At 36.4% G+C, this 18,184-nt stretch overlaps 1 long non-coding RNA gene across 1 annotated transcript in view; it reads left to right on the plus strand.

Moving 5' to 3' along the window:
* LOC143681200 (uncharacterized) overlaps positions 1-18,184 on the plus strand; it is a 139,936-nt gene that overhangs the window by 57,095 nt on the left and 64,657 nt on the right. Inside the window, exon 9 of the long non-coding RNA XR_013174462.1 lies at positions 8,131-8,236. This is a non-coding gene — a long non-coding RNA (uncharacterized LOC143681200). The remainder of the gene's footprint in view (positions 1-8,130; positions 8,237-18,184) is intronic.

Consider the following 18,184-nt stretch of genomic DNA (forward strand, 5'->3'; position numbering starts at 1 on the left):
GTGACATGAGATCTTAATGCTTTAGGTAACCTGTTTCTTGATTTGGGGCTTCCCCTGTTATTACAGTAACTGTTTTCTGGAGCTTAGAGGAAAATGTTTCTGTCAATTCTTGCTTGTTGTTCAAAGTGTTGAATGCAGAACTGAACCCTGAAGCATCTCACTCTGTCTTTATTGGGGCAGGTCAAGCACCATCTTTTTTTTATTCAATGGTATATGCTTCCTTTATATTATTCTTATGTTTTGTTATATCTGTTGTAGTGTTGTGTATACCCTTCCTGGATATGTGTATGTTTGTGACTGTACTATGCGTTCAATGAGACTAGAATTATAATGTATTTTGATATCATGTAGGTCAAGTTCTATTTAAGTCCTCTTTTTCTAAATTTCAATCTTGTTTATTATTTCATTCACATTTTAGACTTAATTTCTCAAGAGCCACAATAAAAATAAGCCTGCTTGGATTTTGACGAGAAGTGGTTAATATTTATTTGGAACAAATTGACAGTTTTTGTCAGTATTGACAAAGTAATCATTATTTTTATCTATTCATGTTTTTCTTTGTTTAGTAAATTGTATTTAATAAGTTTATAGAATTTATAGCCCCAGAAATTCATTCTAGATTTTTTATGTCCTTGTATATTTTATATTCATACTCACTTCTAATTTTGGTATATTATTGATCTTATTTTATTAGTAGATCCAAACAAAATTTGATCTACTCCTTTATGATATGAAGCTGATTATGTCACTCAGTTCCTTAAATGTCATTGTCTTCCCACCTACTGAAGTATGCGGTCCACTCCTTCTGGAGAGACAAGTGATCCCTTTCCCTATTGGATTCCATTACAACTTTTCAGCCTCTCCTGGGGCCACCCCTACAGTAACTGTAGGCACCGCTGCAGAATTCACCAGTCTGCTGGTCTGCAGGACATTCCAAAGCATTTTATTCCAGGTTGCTTCACAGCAGACTCCGCAGTGTCTAATTCTCAGAACTTTATTTAAATAAGGAATGCATGCATTGTGGGCAGGGTTATTTGGCCATTGAGTTTTATATTCTTTGTTACTTGGTAGGGGAATCTGTCAGGATCTGTATGCCTGCAGGTTTTATGGCACCTTGGCCTTTCATCTAGATTATGGATCAGCCTTTGGCGATTAGGATAGAAGGTTAGTTACAAGATCTGGGAACTTAATGCTCCTTTGTGAGCGAAGCTCTATAGGAATGCTTCTGGTTAGGACTGTGTAAAAAAATATATATCAGTATCTGGGCCAATTTGTAAAAAAATTATCTCAATGACCTAAAACTTATTTTAGATGATCTAAATATACCCCTCCCTACATACATCCCTGAATTGAATAGATTGTCAAGTATATTGTTTTATTTGCACTAGTGGCTTTTTTGACTGTGCCACAGTCTCTCTTTGTCCTTCTCTACCTTGAATCTCCTGCCCCCTACTGTTTAATCCCACTCTGTTCTAGTCATTTTTTTCCTACTTCCAGTCTTTGAACTTTTTTTTCCTACTTCCAAAGTCTGCCCAAATGTCACTCTTATCTGGGAATGTTTTCATGACCACTCCAGGAAGATCCAAGCACTTCACATAGACTTTTTTAAAAACATTTTTTATTGGGAAATTTAACATACACACAAAAAAGCACCAAATTTCAAAATATGTTGTAACAAGTGTTTATAGAACAGATTTCAGAGTTTAGAATGGGTTACAGTTTGACAATTTTAGGTTTTTCCTTCTAGCAGCTCCATACATGGGATACTAAAAGAAATATCAATATAATGATTCAGCGAGTCATATGCATTTGTTAAATCCTGTCTTCTCTATTATAACTCCTTCTCCTCCTCTGTTATAACACCTTCTTCCAGTCTTTAAGAGTATTTGGGTTATGCCCGTTCTAACTTTATCATGTTGGAAAGGGTGTCAACAATAGGGGATAAGGGGATGGAAATAGTTGATGTTCTTGGAGAGGCTGGCCCCTCTGGGTTTCAGGACTTTTCTGGCCTTGGAACTCTCTGGAGGTTGTAGGTTTCTGGAAATTAATCTTAGTGTGTGAAACATTTTGTAAAATCTCATATAGAGCCCTAGGTGTTGTTGAGGCTTAACAGAAATGGTTTTGGTTGGGGTTTGGCAAACCATGGTAAGTAATTAACAACGTCTAGCTGAAGCTTGCGTGAGAGCAATCTCCAGAATAGCTTCTGAACTCTATTTGAACTCTCTTAGCCACTGATACCTTATTTATTACATTTCTTTTCTGTCTTTGTTCCGGAAGGTGTTGTTGATCCCACGGTGCCAGGGCCAGGCTCATCCCTGGGAGTCATCTCCCACGTTGCCAGGGAGACTTTCACCCCTGGACTTCAAATAGACTTTTGAGAATTCTTCTCTTATAACATGAGACCCCTTGCTATCATTATTGATTTATATGTCTCTCTTCCCTGGGATCCCTGGCTGAAGTGACCATTTCCTAATCATTTCATACCTCCAGTATTTAGAAAACATCTGAAACATAGTTGTCACTGAGCAAGTTTTAAAAATAAATGTATAAATATCTTCATAATTTATGAATGGTGGATTTCCTCAAGGTAGCAATGAAAGGTTCATTCTAATTTGTATTAAACAAATTTTTCTGTGATTAATGTTGTCATGCTTTTCTGTAACTTTCAGTTGCAGAAGCTGTAAGAGTCCGTTTCTCCTCTGCATAGGGACTCTGTCTCATGACGTCAACAATGCATTGCTTTGTGTTAATCATGGACATGGAAAATATTTTATCTCTATTATACATGCTTGAAGACTTTAAAAATGGTTTTTAATTTAGAGTGAAAAATGGTCATTTTAATAGTGAGTTAATGTTAAAACTTTTAAGGGTTAAATGAAATATAGGGTATTATTTGGTCAATTATTACTTACCAACCTGGAAAGGAGAGAAAGGAGAGATAGGAAAAGGAAACTAACACTTCTAGAAAATGTCTACAGTCAAATGCTATGATTAAACAACACAATGGGATAGTCAACATAAGACAGTTATTTTATTTAAGGCTTGTAAAACTTTGAGGTGTATTTGATACTGCAAACCGCTGGGGAAAAAAAGTGGGTCAGAATGAAATAAAATACAGCACATAGCTATGCCTATGCTTTCTAGATGAGAAATCTGGGGCTTATAAACATGAAATAACTTGCCTAATATACAGTAAGACTCCAAAGCCCATTCACTCTATATTATAAGTAGAATGATTTATGTGGGTCCCCTCCATTGCACTTCCAAACTTATCTTTGTCTTCAATCACCGGTACTTTATTTCTCCTCTGCCTGTAAAAAGAGGTGTCCCAACCTCCCCATACTAACATCTATTCCCTTTTAGATTCAGACTCTTGTAGGCTCCATGGTACAAAATCTAAACTGCCTTTTCTTCTCTACTCATCCTTCCTATGTTTCTGAATCGATGTTCTTTTTGATTCACACTCCCCTCAAACTGCTTTTCATTACTTCCTTTTTCTCTCTCTTGACTTTGCCTGTCACATAAATATTTTTAGGCGCCAAGGTATCTCCACTCTCTGCCTCTACCTTGCCTTTGCCTCAGTTTACATATATGTCCAGGGTCTTCTCTACCCTCAACTCTTTCTCTCCCTTAGGTTATTAATCTAGACTGCCTACCCTGACATTTGGAAACAAGAAAATGAAGCTTATTTTTCACCTTAGACATCCTGATTATGATCTAATTGTTCTAATGTGAAGACTGACCAATATCATCACCAGCATCTTAGTTCTGAAGCCACCTGTCTCTTTTTAATCATTCAAATACTTGAGCTCTACTGATTGTCCCCTTAAATAGCCTTGCTTTTTTCATCGACCTCCTTTTTGATTCACACTCCCTTTCATTGCTTGCTTTTTGTTATATCTGTTTTCTTCCTCCTGACTCCTTTGCCTGTCACATAAATATCTGTAGGCCCCAAGGTTTCAGAGTCTAAGGTGCTTTCTGTTTACTCATTCTTCCTGTTTTTCCTAATCCATGTGCTTAACTTCAACTACCATTACAATGTAGTTATCGCCCATCTCTCTACTCAGCTCCTGGCTAGTATTTTTAATTAGCAACAAGATAATTCTAAGAGGAGATTCCATGGTCAATTTAACTCAACATGCCCAAAATATAACAATATACTTCTCTACCCTGATAGCCTAAAATGTCTTCCGTATAACTATATATTGGTAAATGCTATCACAATATACTGAGTTGCTCAAGTTAAGTCTCAGATCCACTTTTGAAGCTGCTTTATAATGTCACATCCTTTAATATCACTAAATTCTATTTATTCCCAAATCTGCCTTCTACTCCCAGTATTCACTGCTACTGCCTTAAGGCTGGCTCCTTTCCTCCTCTTCCTGTATTTGCTAACTAATTTCTTTCAACTTTAATTTGTGCATTCTAAGATGCAGTTCCAATTATTCATTTAGAAGCACCCACCAGCTCTTCATTGTCTATACTGCAAAGAATCTTAGGACTGTGTGAAAGGGGAGTGAGTCAGAAATATCAGGTGAGTCATCACATGTATTCTGAGGAAATGTATTCAATATACATATTATTTTCATAATAAAAAAGTAAAGAAAGTAAAATTGAATGAAATATTCTTGGGTTGTGAAGTTAGGAAAGTCCCAGCTTCTTACCTTGCATATCGTGATGTTAACAATCCTACTTTGCCATCTTCAACTTCAGTCACTACAGTTCACACTCTTTGGCCTATTTCAGATCATTCCTGGAACTTGTTATTTCACATCCTTGATGTCTCTGTTTCCTATTGGTGCTATAGCAAATTACCACAAATTTAGTGGTTTGAAATAATGCAAATTCATTATGTAAGCCTGCAGTTCATGAGGTCAGAGGAGTCAGAAATGAATCTCCTTCAGCTTAAGTCGAGGTGCTGGTAAGGCTGCATCCTTTCTAGATGCTCAGGGAAAGAATCTCTTTCTTGGCATTTAGCAGCATCTAGAGGCTGCCTGCATTCCTTGGCTCATGGCCCCTTCATCCATCTTCAAGGCACATCACTCCAATCTCTGACTTCTGCTGCCATCATTATGTCTTCTCTCTTTCTGATTCTGCTCCCCCGCCCCCACCCCACCTTGTGATTCCATTAGACCCACCTGGATAATCCAGGATAATCTCCCCATCTCAAGATCTTTAACTTAATCACTTCTGCAAAGTCCCTTTTGCCATGTAGCATAACATATTCACAAGGTTCTGGGGATTAGGATGTGAACATCCTTGGGGGCCATTTTTCTGCCTACCACATATGCTATTTCATACATCCTTTGTCCTGAACCAGGAATGTGCCTTCCCTTAGAAAGCCTCTCCTTAATGACCCCACTGAAACACTTCTTCCTCTGACAGTCCTTTCCTAAGCTTTCACTACACCCAACCTGGAGCAGAATTAATAGATTCCTCTCCCTACTCCCTTGGCCCAATATACTCACCATATGGCATCAGGGCCAGTCTAATTAAGTAAGTAAGCATTTGTCTCCTTTATTGGTCTGGTAACCTTCTTTATTAGACTGCATTGTCTTATCTTTATGCCCCCATTGCGCCATAGCACAACATCTTGTAACTAGTGTATGCTCAGTAAGTGTTTATAAAATGATGAGTATGAATGCCAGAATTCAACTGCATACAATAGCGGCTACATTTAGTCTCTCATTCATTCATAGTTTCAACTAGCAGTCACTGAGCACTAGAAATACAAAGATAAATAATACACACATTCATTTGGAGGGGCTTTGAGTCTGATAAGAGAAAGACATATAAATGAATACATAAGCTAATTGTGTGGGTGGGATATAAAGAAGGCTGGTATGTACAGAAAACTTCACAGGAGAGACTATGAGTACATTCTATGATATTGGTAGTAATAACAATAATAATCAACTGCATTAACAACACATTTCATTTATTGTGTTCTATGTGCCAGTGCTGTTTTGAACACAGGAAAACATGTACTGTTATAAAACCTATTTTGCAAATGAAGAAACTAGGTGCAGAGAGGTTGAGTCATTTGCCCCAAATCATACAGCTCATAAACAAAGCTGGGGTGAGAACCCAGACAGAGTGACTTCAGAGCCCTGCCCATAACCACCATGATATGTGCATTCTGCATCAAGTTTAAGGATGGTTGGTTTATGTGAAATCAAGGGGTGAATGGTATTCTTCATCAGAAACATGCAAGTAACTTCAGGTTGGTTGACCCAGAAATGAAAGCATCTTGAAATTAGGTCACTGAGTCTATGAGTTACCATAAGAAAATGCACAAGAACCTCATAAACTGTTTAAATGCAGTTTGAATTTATATTTCTGGGTGCAAATTTTAGTTATGCAACAAGAACAATATGCTTGGATGTCTATGGCTAGACATATTTAATGTGCCCTTCAATTTAAGATACAATGGAGTTCTCCAGAGGTTTGTAAGGAGTATTGTGTATCGACCAAGATGTTAAGTTGGTGAAATGCTACATAATTCATTTTTGTTTTCTCTAACATACAGTTTTGAGAGATTCAGTTAAGACTCACAATCTTAAGAAACTGATGCTTTCCAAACCAATTTAATTTTAAGAAATAGAATTGCCAACTAGCCTGTATCCTTCCTATAAATGAAATGGGTAAGGAATTAGTATTTTGAACAAGAATAAAGTAATAAGATAGTTAAGCTGGAAGGTCTTGCAGTGTCTAGTTGGATCCTGGAGTTTCGTTGGCAGTGCTGATTAAACTCACACTGAGAGAGGAACTGATTCTTGCTGCTAACCTGAAGGCTGAAGATATCAACTTGAAGATTTCCTGCAGCTCCAGTTAGTGCTGTGGTTGGCAAATGGGATTTGGGTTTTAGGAATGCATGACTCAGGCGTGCACTTTAATGTGGCAGTTTGTCAGATGTGTCTGATGAGTCGGCTCTTTGGACTAGGCTTCATTTATATCTTTAGGTGAACTGAAAGTCCTGGTTAGAAAACTGAAGCAAGTGATCATCTTTTAAAGGTGTTGGCATTCAAATAGCTTATTCTCAGTGCTACTTTAAAAATTCACTGATTTTCTGATTAAAATGATGTTGACACTCTGTTACAAGTGAATGGATTTTCATTTTGTTTTCTGAATTAAAATGTGTTTTAACAGACTTTTATTAATGTGAATGAATTAATCATTTAAAAATATCAGAGGTATTTGAGGCTCTAGGGGAGCATGAAATGTGACTGTCAAATCACGGTTTCAGCATCCTCATCGTTAATAAAGACCTTAGTGATTGAAAGATGGATATGATCAGTCCTCGGATGTCTTGCAAAGAAACTTTTGCTGTCTTGGATTGACAATATATTTGAGCTGTGTTCTGACTTGCTACTTGATGAAATTGAATCTTTCAGTTCTGCCATCTCACTCTCATACAAAAAGAAAAGAAGAATGCTTTTCTGAGGAAGACAATGTTCATTTCAGTTAATTTCAACTGATACATGTGTCCTTTTTGAAATCAAAACTCTTGCTTAGTGTCACTTTTAGTGCCCCTCTGAGAACATTGTAATAGGAGGAAATGGTATATCTTTCAATCTTTCATGGACAATGTACTTTGTTTCAATGGAGAATAAAGTCTTAAAATTCTCTTGAAGTATCTTTTTGAGTTTTTTGGAAAGAGAATGGTAAAATCACAATTAAATGCTTAGAGGCATGAAATTTATGATTTATTTTTGACTGGAAAGGCTGGTATTCAATAAAACCATATCTGTTATGGCATGGAACATTTTAAAAAGTCAATGTTTGCTTATTTATATTAAAACCTTGTTAGTGAAGTATTCCTATCAAAGGTGTTTTTTCAGTTATTTAAATACAAGTAGGGCCTGTAAATTCGGGGAGATTCTAAACCTTAAGGGAATGTAAGATTTTTTAAACATTTTGGAGGGTCTATAAAGGTGTGATTTTGGTATTACTGCTTTGAGTTTATTTAGGAACCATTAACATAGGGGAGAATATAATAGTGATGTTCATATTCTTTGTTTTTGTGGAGTTTGTTGCCCCAGTCATGCTTGATTAAAAGTCTAAAAAATAGTCTTATTAAATTGTTATAGCTTTTAAAAATGTGTACTTTTTAAAAAATTTTTCCTTTAGAGAACAGCCTTTAAAAGCTGGAAGATGAAAGCTCCAATTCTGCACTTGATTCTCTTATATGCTACTTTTACTCAGAGTTTGAAGGTTGTGACCAAAAGAGGCTCTGGTAAGCTGAGTTCCTTCCTTCCCTGTCCTTTTGATGGCTTGGAGCCACTGGGAAATTTATGTGTGTGCCTTGTGTGAAGAGGTTGAGAATTAAAGGGAATCCATATTGTGGAGAGAGTGTGTATATATATCTTTAAATGGGTGGAGTCTGTCCATAAGGGATTAGAAAGGAGGGAATGGGTTTAAAAATGTGGCTTATTTTGTTAACCACTGTGAATTGAAATAGATTCAATACTGAAAGCTTGCATTTTTATTTCATTTTATTATACAATTTGCACATTTTTTAGAGTATCATTTTAATTTTTGTTTGGAAATATTAAATGTGAATTGTTTCATGTTAACTTTTGATGTTACCATTTCAATGTCAGCTGTGCCTAGGGCAGATTCCTTCTCACCTGATTTCAGCTGATTTGTTGAATTATTTGCAAGTATTTAAAGAATGTACCAGAGTTGTTGAAGAAAATGCCATGGGAATATTCCCTAATATTTTAATAGGAAAAATAGAGGTGAAGTCAAATGATAATACTAAGGGAGCTGCTAAATAGATTAATATGAAATTTTATGGAAACCTTTACATGTTATCAGGCATCTTGGTTTTTGATTGACTTTTGATACTTAGAGTTAGTGAAATGTACAGGGAGATTTTGAATAAATACTGTTATTGACGTGAAGTTGTTATCTGATAAGTCACTGATGGTACAAAGCCTTGCCATATTCATACTTTATGTGAGATTACAGAATTTTTGCAGCTCCTGAGTATAACGAGGAAGTAGAACGCATTAAGTCTGTTAGTTCCATAAAGATAATGTGCAAAAAAAGATAACTTGCAAGAAGTTTCCAAGTATTTCTGTGTCACAAATTGTGTGAACAAATGTAGATTTTGAGTTCAGAAAGGAGAGGGAATGCTAGGGCTGGCATGGGGCTGTGCAGCAGCCATTCACAGTTCCCTGGGTTAGGGAGCTTTCAGTTCACATTGATGATATACTAAAAAAGGCCACATGGGAGAGAAGTAGAGTGAGTTTGTCTTATTCTCACCCAATCAGGGGAGGTAGTCTAGGGGGATATGGTGGAGAGTTTTGTGCATGGACGAGGGATGGTGATAGTGCACAGTTGAGAGTAAAAGAAATTTTCCTGAGCCTATGGGTTCTGGAACTTTTGGTTAGTGTACAACTGTTATATCTGCCATTCATATGGTTTTAGTCAATGTGAAAATGTAAGGTGTTTCTCTGTCCATACATTATTTTGCCTGTTCTTGGTGGGTCTCCCTAAATGGGAAATAACCCTAGGGCTGGATAGATCTACCACTTGCAAGGGAAGTCCAGCATACGCTTGAGAGTTAGAGTAGATGGAAAGGGGAGTAAATAGTGACAAAAGCAGATAAATTCTCCAACAGTGGTATTACCGAGACAAGAAATTTACATTCCTCTAGAAGAGAAATGCTCATCTGCTTAAATATTATAAGAAAATGAAAACTGTTCATCCAAAATAGAAATACTCACCAATTCTCCCAAACTTAATTTTTCCGGATATCATACTTGACTACATAAAAATGATTTTTCAACTCTTTTTTTGTCAGGTCTGTGGTTTATTTATTGAAATGTGGACATGGTTTCCCTTTCCATCATTAAATGATACTGACAGTTTCATCTAATTTAGAATAAAACTTTTATGAAATTCTGACTGTGTGAGAAGCATGGCAGCAGAGCTAGAATTGTGAGACAGTTGACGATTTGTATCTCTTTCTACTCTAGAGACCTCAGAAAATTCAACAATCTGTCTCAAAGTAAATTTTTTTTCAATCCCTTTAGTATAATTATTTTAGGAGGGTGGTAATAAAATGCTCTCCCAAGTTTGGCAGAAGTGTTGAGAACTTGCTTTCTTCAAATAAATAAAAAGTTGTCAAAACACTGTGTCACCCCTCCCAAACCAAGTGTGTTTTCTATATGGTAACTTAAAAATGTTAAATCATGCAGGTACTGAGATTACACAGCATGCTTCATTTGTTTACTTTCTGAATAATATAAATTGAGATGCAGTACCCCAATGTCAATTCGGGGACTCAGATGGATGGGAGGGTGCTTTTTTTCCCCCCTTTGAGATTGTGCAATTTGGAAATAAATAAGCTTTTTTTAGCCATATACTTTCATAGTATATGTGAGATATTTACTTCTTCTGATGTCTGTTACCATGGCACCTTTGCTTGAGAGAAGCAGCTCTGTCACTTACTGAAGAGCATCACTGCTGATCTCCATAGATCAAGTACAAGAGAATGCACTTGACGTCTTCTCCTTAAAAGATTAAAGACCCAATCTTCACACTCAGCCCAACGTATAAAACCAGAGGCACCAAGGCCAGGGAATAAAAATCCATTTTATATGTTTGATCTTTCTTATTAACTGAGAGGGCTACTTATCCTTGTTGTTTTCTCTTATCAATTAAACTCTTTTGATGCTTGATTTTATTAATCTTTTTGAAAGCTCCACAAACATGAGTCATAACCCAATGCCTTTCACATCTTTTGCTTGAATATTGTTTTTATTTCATTGTGAGTACTAGAAAGCCAGAACAAAGTATTTTAATAACTGAGAAGCTATAAACTATGGTTATAATGCATGTAATACTGTTGTTGATTGAGTTTTTGATGGCATGTTAAACATGTATAGTGTTTATTGTAAATGAATATATATGGTCAGTCCATAAAAATTTAGAAGTAGGTTTTGTTTCCCATTAACAAAACTAATTTTAATGCCATAGGAGATCTTCAAACACAAACTAGAGATGCATTATTTTTTATCAGAATGGTTTATATTCCCATTGCTATTAAGAAACAAATTCAGTATGATAAAGCAGTTATACCATCATAACATCCTTGATTGAAATATTTAAAAGTTAAACTTTAAAGTGTATTATTTAAAACATCATTTTGAATATGCATGTGGTATGGCCATCAAGGATTAAATCTGGTCTCTCACATAATATGTTAAAGTTGGGTATACATTTAGAATCAAGTCTTTAACACCTATGGAATCAGGCATTCAGCCTTTGTTGCCTAATAGATTTTCTTGTGGAACAAATTTATATCCTTCTTTTAGTTTTTATAAGTAGCACTTGAAGAAAGAGGGAAAGACTATCAATATTACTGATTTCACTCGAGTGTGTGGAGTGTTGTAGTAATTCAGCAAGTAAACATGAATTGCTGTCAATTATAGAATCTGTATTTAAAAATTCCATATAAAGCAAATGCTTGGTAAGTCCTTATATCTCAATCAGTTCAGAAAGTTTAGCTTAACACTTTTGTGTCTTTCTTAATAGCTTAATACTCTTGTGTCTATTTGCCTGCAAATAAAAAAATATGTTTTGAATGTTCTCGTTATGCTTTTGTAAACTTTTTATTACCTCTAAAAATGTTGCCATTGCTTTGTATGAAGAGATAAAGTACATGAAAATGCTATCACTTTTTAAGGTCATTTCAAGAGAAATCAGTATAGTCTGTGCTAATGTTCATCCTTAAATATTTCTATATTTAAAAACAGCAATAGCATTTCAATAAGGTTTATTGGTATGGAAATACTGTAAACTATTGTTTGCTCTAGCACTTTGAGGGAACCGCAAGTGTGAGTTGTGATTTGGTTTAAGAGTTTGGCACACTACAGAGAAATGAAAGCTAGGGTGGCCTGGATGTCAAGATTATGGAAGGGGCGGGGCTCTGTGATGATTCATGCTTTGTCTTTGCTTTCATTTCTGTCCCCAGAATATGAGATGTTGAGCACATAACTCATGTATGCTTATAACTCCTACTGTGTCAAACGTGGTGTTTGACCCAGAGTCAAGGTTCAAGGAAAGGTCTTAGAAAATTAAAGACTGCATGAGTGAACAAATGAATGAATGAGTGGCTTTAATGTTCCACTGGATTATATCAATGAGGATGCTACAGGAACAACATGGTAAAAGAAAGATAAAATACAGGCATTTAAACTAAACTATTTCTTTTTCTAAGAGAAACATTAATATAATGTATAATATGAGGCAACTGAAGCAAAAACTATAAACTCGGAGCAATATCTAAGTCATGCTAAAGGTTTAGATAAAGACAGTGAACCTTTACAAAAAATTAATTACTTCATGAGTTTGAAGTACAGTGCAACATTTACTAGAAAGGGAAGGTGTCTTCAAATATTAGAGCTACTCTAAAGAAGTATTCATGTCATTAGGTAGATATTTTGGTTGTAATGGCATTGTTCAGTAATGGGTATCACATGTAGCTCTTGATTACTGATTCATGATAAATAGGCAAGTTACTTCAGTATAGAATAAAAAATATTCATAGTTATGAGAAAGTATGGAGTAGAGTAAGGAGTTATATTACATAAATCAAAGAGCACATGTTATTCTAGAAGAGACTCAATATGTATAAAAGCTCCCTAAAGCCACCAGCTACTAGAAAGTAAAATGCTTACCACAGGGAGCTGATCTTATCTTCATTCCAGGATCTGACAGTGAACATCTGTTTGTATAGAATTATTTATTAAGATGCAATTTTTCCTGACAGCAAGAAGAGGGCAAAAACCTCACAAGAGGCTTTCCTAAATGCATGCTTCTAGGCCCAAATGATTTATGAAGGATAGGGGTAGTTAAATAACCAAAGACACAATTTATGTTCTAACCTTTGTGTTTATCATCTCTGGGTGTTTATTTAATTAAGTAAAATAAATTATGCTACTGTGTAAAGAATGTGAAATTTAACAGAATAGGAGTGAGAAAGCCTTTTGGGGTACTTTCTTCTCATGCCAGTGTTGATTCATGTGTATGAGCTCTCTTGGGCGTTCCTGGAAGTCAGTAAACTTAATTCCATGTGATTAACAGGCAGTCCAGTCTCTCAGCATCTGCCTTTTATTATGTTGCCATGTGGTTATTCCCAGTTTGCAAAATATGTCAAAAAGTATGAGGCATTTCTCCTTATTTTCCCTTGGGATAGCTTACAAGACCAAACTTCTTAGGCTTTGTTTCTTTACTGTTTGAAGTGAGAAAAATATGCTTAAATTTGGCTTTAAAAATAATTTCCCCTCTTTGGTTTATTGTGCTAACTTGTTACACATTTTTAAATTAGATCTGGACTACTCTTAATATTCCTTGAAATGATGTATTTAATTAAAAATAAGTCTAACAAAAAATGGAACTTGCATGTGACTGATAAAATTATCCAACATCTTTGTTTAATCATTATCTGTCATACCAATGAATTTCACCACAAACTGACCCTTTCAGTTTTAATTGCCAGCACCATTTGATGTACAGTTGGCACAAATTGATGTCAGCTGTGGTGATTGATACCTGACTGATGGCAAATTTACCTAGACAACATAAAAGTCAAAATGGATGATCTTGGAAGTTTAGTATTTCAGTGGAGAGGGGACCATTGCATGGTGATATATGTAGCAGCATGGCACTGTATCACGGGAGTCATGAAAAGATATCATGTTCTAAATGTTCAGTGGGAGAGAGCAGGGGGCACCAGTGGAGACACAGACAGCAGTGGGCATTTTTTGGCATATTGAGGAAGTGATGTTTATACTGTATGTTCTAGTTTGCTAGCTGACAATAAAAAGGGATTTATTTTAATAAATAAATAAAAGGGGATTTATTTTGTTCGTTCTTCAGAGGAAAGGCAGCTAACTTTCCACTGAGGTTCTTTCTTACATGGAAGGTACAAGATGGTCTCTGCTGGTCTTCTCTCCAGACCCCTGGGTTCCAACAACTTTCCCCGGGGTGACTTCTTTCTGCATCTCCAAAGGCCTGGGCTGAACTGTGAGTGCTGAAATGAGGAATGCCGAGCTGCTTGGCTGTGTTACATTGCGTTCTCTCATTTAAGCACCAGCCAATTAAGTCAAACGTCACTCATTGCAGCAGACACGCCTCCTAGCCGACTGCAGATGTAATTAGCAACAGATGAGGTTCATGTACCATTGGCTTGTGTTGGCAGCAACAGAACTAGATATGCTCACCTGGCCAAGTTGACAACTAAATCTAACTAACACACTGTAGATGACAGCACACAAGTGGCAAGTGCTTGGGCCAGAGGATGAACCCCTGGTCAGCTGAAAGTCTGTTGTAGACTTGTGAGTGATCCATGAGTTGACTTGAAAAGTTGAAACACCAGAGTATTCGTTCCCTATTGCTGCTGTAACAAATGACCATAAACTTAGTGGCCTAAAGTGACATAAATGTATTTTCTTACAAGTTCTAGAGCTCAGAAGATGGGTTTGGTTTAACAGGAGTGTGATCTTTGTGGAGGCTCGGGGGGAGAATCCACTGTTTTCCTTTTCTAGCTTCTACAGTGGCTTCTCCCATTCTTTGGCTCATGGCCCCACATCACTCTCACCCTCGCTTCCATCATATATCTCCTCGACTCTGACCCTCCTGCCTCCCTGCTTACCTTAAAAGGACCATTGTGATTATATTGTCCGACCTGGATTATTCAGGATAATCTCCCCATCTTAAGATCTTTAATATGAGCAAAGTCCCTTTTGCCATGGAAGTTAACATAGTGTCAGGTTCCAGGGCTTAGGACATGGACATCTTTGGGGGCAAATTGTTCTGCGTACTAATACTGATGATTATTAGCTAATTCAGTCAAAAAGCTTCTTACTAAATGTGGTCTGCAGACTAGAGAAAGGATGGTCAGCCAGGAGCCAGATAGAAATGGAGGAGATAGAACAGGGAAGTTGAAAATTTATGCTGAAGGGACCATGTGATCTGTGATCCATGAGGAAAAGAAGAGAGAAGGAGTGGAGGCCAGAAGGAGAAAAGGGGGAAAGGAATAAGGGCAAGGAAAGAGGAATGAAAGAACACAGGGAAGGAGAACACAGCAGGTAGACCCTAGTGCTACTTTGGGTCTTGATAACTTTTCAGCCTCACCTGTAGTCCACAAATAAACTTTCAAAAACACCCCTTTTTCCTGTGGTAACCTGAAGTAACCTGTGTTCTTTTCAGCCCATAATGCTTGACACAGAAACAATTTCCTGAATCAAGGTAACAGCAGTGAGAAGGGGAGGGGAGAGAAACTTTTCAGTTCAAATCCATTGAGCTTGATGACCAATTACTTAGAAAGAGGTGAAGAATTTATTAACTGATTTCTGTAATGGAGGATTGTGATGCCATTAAGCACAGAAACTTGAAAGGTCCATTTATTTAAAAACAACAGTAGGAATGTCTGTGACTATCATGGAAGTCTAAAAAGTGGATTAGATATTGAGTATGAGGGTTTTTCATATGCCTTGCAAGGGATTTAAATTTTTGACTTGTAAACCAAAAAGTTTCAGCTGAGGTATTTAACTTCTTTGCAAATCCCTTTAGCAGAAAAGCCAGTCTGTGAGGTTGGGTCTCTGAGTGAACAGATCTATTCATTATAGTGTCTTCTGTGTACCATAAAATGGGACATTCCTTGCTGTGTAAGTGATGGTGCTAAGCATGTTCATCCAATTCCATAACTGAAACTGCCTTTACAACGAAGGAAAGACACAATCAAGGTATGAAGGTTCCCCAACAGAGTGGCATGGTCCAGTTCTGTTTTCTGGAGGAGAAACTAGTGGGATTCCAGAGTGACTGGTCAGCACCTGGGTAGAAATCACGTTGAGGAATATTGAAGACCTAAAAAGCAGTCCTCGGTACTGAAAACATGTTTCAGAGGCGGAATAAATGAGGTCGAGTGGATGTTTAGAGGTGGACTGCAAAACAGTTTCAGGGGGAAGTTAGATTGATAGAATCACCAATTACAGAGATAGGGAACTTAGGAGGAGGGGCAGTTTTCTTAGGGAGTAGGATGGAATGATGCCATTTTGGAAAATGTGGGGTAATGACAGTCATTGGAAATATTGAGCTGGTGGACTTACTGCTCTGAAGGTTGGAATAAAAATCAAGTCGAGACATATGGATTTTGAAGTTATCTACATATTAGGAGCAGGGTAGGGATTGCGATCACTGAGGAGCAGCATGCAGATAGAGAAGATGTAAAGGAAAAATGAATAGAAGAATATCAAGGGCCTTGTGAAACATCAGCCTTGAAAAAAAGTTGGCAAAGAAAGAGTAGGCAGTCAAGGAAAGAGACTAAATGAAAGTTCAGAGAGGAAGAAAGGAAACCAGGAGGAGGCAAAATGTCAAAATGAAAGGGTGATACTGTTAAATTCTGAGAACAGCTGAGTCAGATAAATAAAAATAGGTCATTAAATCAAAATTCAGGAGGAGAGACGCCTGAAAGAAGGCAATGTCAGATTTATTTTTTTATATATAATACAATATTGGTATTTTAAAAGGGCTGCTTTCCATTTGTTTGCTTAACTCTTTAGAAATTCTATTTCTTATATTTAGGTAAAAACAAGTGTAATATGCTTAGTCATCCATGTTTGGAAAGAATTGTACTATAAAACACTATAGAATTTTCTCCAATCAAAAATTGTTTTACCTGACTTTGAAATATGTTTGCTATAGACTAACCCCCTCAAGGTAGGGAAATAAAGATTTAATTTTCATTCCCTTAGTTCACACAAACAGATAAATAGGTGGCTTATGAGTGCATTAAAATTTGTCATGGTTAATCCTCATGTTGATGATGATAAGTTGGCAGGACAATTCTACAGACAGGTAATATTGACATGCAAACTTTTGTCTACAATGACAACCACTAAAAAGATGTGCTCTCAGTCATTTTTCCCAAAGAGGCAGTGTTTGTTCTGATGAGGATTATGCAATCCAGCTGAGCCTTGTTGATTTGGACAAGTCTCTGAAACTTGCAGGTCCTCAGTTTCCTTTTTCATAAGTATAAGTTTTGAACTGCAACATCTTTAGTAGAAATAGTTGATCCATTTGTTAATTTCACAGTATTTATTGAGCAGCCGTGGTGCATACTCAGAATAGAAATTGATAGTTCTTTTCTGTAACATATTTTACATATTTGCAAATTGATCACCTGCGTGCAGATGACCAGGGTATTTGAGGGCCAACTCTGGCTATCTTTAACTTTAACCTTTACCATTTGTTCTAACACCACAGAGCAGAGGATGTTAACAGATTAAAACAGAGGTTTGATTAGAAAAAAAATGTGATTTTAAGTTCTATATAGTTACAATGCTAAACTAGAAATAAAGACACTTTCCTTTGCAGGTGGCGACATGTCTAAGTGAAATAGGGTTTGGCAGATCAAAATACTAACCTGTGTTTTAGTCTATTTTTGCTTGTTTAAGGCAAATTTCCTTTTGTAGAATTGTAGTTTCTTAAGACATCTAGAATGCTGCATTGCATGGAAAATGTCTGAAGGAAAGGGCAATAGATGACTCTGCAGAGTTTTAAGATCTCTGAGGGTTATCTCTAAACATTTTTTTTAAGTACCAGTGAGCTTCTTATGGGTACACTAAACACTATTCAGTTCTCATTAATATTTTACTAACTGTACTGAAATGTTTCCCAGTGAATATTGTTACCTTGATTTCAGTAAAGCTCTGCTGTTGGCATTTTACTTTGGTCTCTGAAAGCATATTCCAATTACTCTCTATTTCACACGACAGAAATATGATGAAGCTGTGAATGACAAAATACAAATCTTTGTATTAATGATGAGAAAAGATTTCAATACTCTGGTGAATTGATATTTTTTTGTTGAATGAAATAGTCGTGTCAGAGTAAAGGACAAAAACTTTAAACTTGCAAAAAGGATTCTTTGGTTTTTCCTATATATATAGTCGATAAAGGAATTGGACTCTCCAATGCCATCTGGTGGCTTTTCAGCATTGATCAAAATGCAGTTATAAATACAGGAAGCAGAGAAAAAATAAGCATGCAAAGAAAACCTCAAAGAAATTATTGTTCAGAGATTATTTTAATTGATAGTAACATTTTCCAAACATTTAATTTAGTGCCTTAGGTTTTAAGAAAATGTACAGGTTTCTACTGTTATGTT

Source organism: Tamandua tetradactyla, chromosome 4 (assembly GCF_023851605.1).
Source record: "Tamandua tetradactyla isolate mTamTet1 chromosome 4, mTamTet1.pri, whole genome shotgun sequence".
In the NCBI taxonomy this organism is placed as follows: domain Eukaryota; kingdom Metazoa; phylum Chordata; class Mammalia; order Pilosa; family Myrmecophagidae; genus Tamandua; species Tamandua tetradactyla.